This window comes from Mirounga angustirostris, unplaced genomic scaffold (genome assembly GCF_029215605.1).
Source record: "Mirounga angustirostris isolate CCGP_5_RB_7025 unplaced genomic scaffold, mMirAng1.0.hap1 SCAF_12, whole genome shotgun sequence".
In the NCBI taxonomy this organism is placed as follows: domain Eukaryota; kingdom Metazoa; phylum Chordata; class Mammalia; order Carnivora; family Phocidae; genus Mirounga; species Mirounga angustirostris.
In genome coordinates, this window is record NW_026991720.1 from 4,032,478 (window position 1) to 4,036,635 (window position 4,158).

Here is a 4,158-nt window from a genome sequence, read left to right on the forward strand (position 1 = left end):
GAATGGAAGCAGAGGCAAGTCACTGGAAAGTAAATGAATATCTGAAACCAGAGGCGTAGGAGGCCAGCCCCACGGGGCTCCGCAGCCCTGCCCTCCCCGCTCGGGGCCTCAGCGTCAGGTGCTGTGATCCGGGCTCACAGTTCCCGAGGGCCCCCTGACATGGGTCCACAGTACTGAACCAACCTAACGTCTGAGCCCTCCATGATCAGTCATGCTTTTGGATAGGTTGTACTTTCGACATCCGCCGACATCTGTTTATAGAATTTGAGAGACAAAGGAAGGTCTCTTTGCCTCAAAACATCTCCCTCGCTGCCAGACAGAGGGCCACAAACTAGACATTAGAGATTCATTTCTTGGGAGGGTTAGGTTTTTGTATCTCGTTCCACAACTAATAAAATAATTACCTTTGGCCCTCTTTAAGTACAATTTTGTAAGGGAGATGTTGATGTTGAGCGAAGAACCAGGCTCTTGCAAAACCAGAAGAGTCTCAAAGGGAACCAGAAGGCCAATATGAGGAAGGAGGGGAAGGGCTGCGTCATCACGCCAAGGTCTCGCCGGGTTAGCTCACAATTCATCATGAGGCCAGCCCTGCCTCTGAATGAAGTCCTGCCGGCAGTTTATAAAGGTCAGCTCTGAGGAAGTCCGGTGGCTGCTCGGCAGCCAGCAGAGGGCTTGTCGGTCACAGTCTCTGTGATTAGCGGCCAGGGCGACAGGCAAAAGAGAAGGTCTGTGAGGGTGGGAGGGCAGAGGCAGAATCCCAGGCAACCAGAGCCAGCACCCCTGAGCAGGGCAGGGGGCAGATACCTGGAGAGGTCACGGACACCAAGAGAGGTCATGGACACCAACCAGGACGTGTGCCTGAGGACAGGGATGCCTCCCGACACACACAGGACTCCGGAGGCCGCACTTGCATCCCGCACCTCACCCTGCGCCCTGCCATGGCCCTCGCCCTCCCTGGGGCCTCGGGCAGCCACGCCCCTGCACTCACTCTTCTGCCCACTCCTCACAGGCAGCTCCCAGCAGAGAATCCGTGAGGGCACGAGCCTCTGGGGGCCAGGGGCCACGCTCACTGGCTCCCCGGGAGCTGGCATTTTCTGTCTCATCACACAGCATCAAGGAGAAGCTTATGACCTCTTAGGGTTTCAGCATCGCCCAACAGGTGAGGTGTGCGGTTTAAGGGAGGATGCTTGTAAGTCAGAGAGAGAGAAGACGCAGAGGCTGACCTGGGAAGGATGGAAGTTTGGGGAGGCCAGGACCCGGGGCAGCACCTGGCATGAAGATATTTTAAAAAGGGGCCCTGGAAGATGGAAGGAATGGGTCTCTGGCCTCCCTTTCCTTTTACGGAAACATGCACCGTGGCGGCATCCATGTCTTCCCACCAGAGGATTTTAAGTCCCCAGGGAAATATTCTTTACAGGTTCTCGGCTTTGCCATACGCCCCCTCTTTCACTGCCATATACGAGATACTAGGTGTCAAGGCCTCTGGAAATTGAACGCTCCTCAGAATGTGAGCGGGGCCTGGCTAGGGAGAAATAGAAAAGAGAGCAATACAGACAGAGAGGAAGAGACTGGTTCTTATTTCACATATTCTGGAAACTCCTCTGATTATTCATTCAGAAGCTTCAGTGGCAAAAATGTATCTATTTTGAATAGGATTTTACTTCTTATCTTGTTCTGTGTGCCTAAAATGTCTTCATTTGTACAGTCAACAGAGTTTGCAAACCTTATCCTTGGAAGGCACATTTCTGGAAAAGACCCAGAGCTGTATGCACGGGCGGCAGAGTCTAGAGGATGCGCTCAGGTTGCTGCAGTTGAAGGTGGTAAGTTCCTATTTCCTCTTCCCTCTTTCTTGTAGGCAAAAAGTCCATCAAGTGATGGAGCTCCCCAGGACTCTCTCTGCCCAGCGGTGTCCAGCCTGGGATTCCTTCTGGCCTGGGTGACCCAACATCCAATCCTGCTTCGTTACAGAACCGACCACCCCTTGCGACCACCCTTGGCAGGGAAAGTCAGGGAGCTGAGGAGCTTACGTGCTTGCTTTAGAGAAAACACCACTCTGTCTAGGTGTGTCTGCCTGGCCTCCGCGGGCCACAGGTATTTCAGCAACAGGACCAGACCCGGTACCAACAGCAGCTGGTTAATGAGAACACCACGCTCTAACATTCAAGGACTCGTTCCTGTGCTCAGCACCAGCGTGTGTGACATGCCTAATACACACTAGCTCCCTTCCTTCTCCTAAGAAATCCATTTCACGGGGCACACTTCTAAGTGTGCATAAAACCTTACTGCATGAAATCCATGTAGAACGTCTGTTTCGCCCGTGGCTAATTCCCTGGTCTGCAACAGGAAAGTTCTTGAGGCAATGCGGCCACTCAAGAAAGAGAAACCATACCTGTCCTCAGCACCCCGGATCTCCCTCCCACATGCAGAAATCCCGACCCACAATGACGGTGGAAGTTCTAGAACTTCTCTCTGGGGGAGGTTTAGGAGAAGCCACCTGGTTGAAAGAAGACACCAGGTAACTTGTCTTAAAGCAGCATACGCTCAGCAAATACATGGCTTTTATTTAGATCTGACACGCGTTGGGGGTGCAGAAAAGTGGACGTGAAGCTTGCTTCCAGTGGCAGCTGGGGAGGTGACCACCAGGCATGCTCCCTTCTCTGGCAGTCAAGTGCTGGGGATCACCCACAGCATGTCTCCACGCTAGTGGCATTCTGCGGCGCGTAAGAGCAAATGGATACACAGACCCTGCCAGTGGGGAGTGGCCCATGGTCCCATTCTTCTTTTGATTAACAGGTAATCAAATGTGGAGTAAACCACTTCACGTCTCTTGGGTCATCGAATGCAATCCCATACATGCTACTTCAGGGCACAACCACACACCACTCATTCTTAGTCTCCTGCTGAGTCCACATCACTGCAGAGCAAGGGTCTACTTGGCCCAGACACGGGGGTACTGCTCATGTAGTTTGCATCAATCCCACTGAAGCCAAAACTGAGGGTTCACATATGTCCCCTATCCTCTGTCAATATGCAGGCTGACCCTCCAGTGTGGAAGATGGGTCCGGGTCGGCGTCTCAGTGGCACAACTGGGTGGTTTTCCCCCATTTCCTCTGTGTGTGTTGTGCATTCCACCAGCAGTGACTAACTAAGCCTTTTCCTCGTAAACAGAATCGAAGGAAGTAGGAAGAACCCAGGGGGCCAGTACTCATAGTTAGCATGACCTTATTTCTGGGAAGAAGCCATTCCATTTCTCCTCCTGGCTACCTCACCAGCCCGTCAAAATATGAACCAGGCTTCTCTACTTTCAGTCAAGTAAGTTCTCTACATTGATGATGCTCCTTGTTAGATGATCACGGTAATGTTTCTTCCCTAGCTTGGTAAGAGAAACCTTCACGCTGTCATCGACTCGTGCCCGGAGACCCCGGCAGCACATCTGTCCTTCACAAGGAGCGCCAGCACGTGACCTCTCACCGCGGGCTGGTAAGTGATGTCCTGGGCATCTATGCGTATATGAGCTTTCATAGCTGTCTTTCTCACTGGGCATGGAGCTCCCTGAGAATAAGCCTATGGTCTTGTTCATCTCCTTATCTCCCTGAATCTAGCACAGGGATTCGTACTTTCAAATAAATGCCAAGTCAATGAATGAAGACACTCAGAGACCCAGTGCTTCAGGAGATTTCCCCCAACCACAGCCTGAGCTACCTCCCTCGTTGCCGTCCTCCCAACACCCCACATGCACCTTTGAGTCCCCATCACAACAATAATTTAAGACTAATTTCGGTGATTGTCTGTTGAACGCCTGCCTTCGTTGCTAGGCTGTGAACTTGTGTATTCTACGAGCCCTGGGGCCATGTCTGTTTTGTTCGCAGCTCTGGCACAGAGCAGCACTTAATAAATATTTGCTGAATAAATAAGACAATAATTCTTGGCTGTCAGAAGAGAATTACACACAGTGAAACCTTAATACTTGTACTTCATAGACTCTGTGTAGTACCTAGGACATTTTAAGCAGAGTCAATATTAACTGATAATAATGAGTTTGTACTATATATAAAGTGTGTGAGTAATGGCACCATTTCTAATTTAATGGATGATGATCTTAGTGCACCTTCTCCTAGGCAATGAAAAATAAAAATATCATTTTATCCAAAATGACAT

At 50.8% G+C, this 4,158-nt stretch overlaps 1 long non-coding RNA gene across 1 annotated transcript; it reads left to right on the top strand.

Annotated features, from left to right (window-relative positions):
- The first annotated feature begins 616 nt into the window (after window positions 1-616).
- On the top strand, window positions 617-3,944 carry LOC123835146 (uncharacterized). Its single transcript, XR_006788667.2, has 3 exons — window positions 617-1,159; window positions 1,706-1,820; window positions 2,568-3,944. It is a non-coding gene; the product is annotated as an uncharacterized LOC123835146 (long non-coding RNA).
- The last annotated feature ends 214 nt before the right edge of the window (window positions 3,945-4,158 follow it).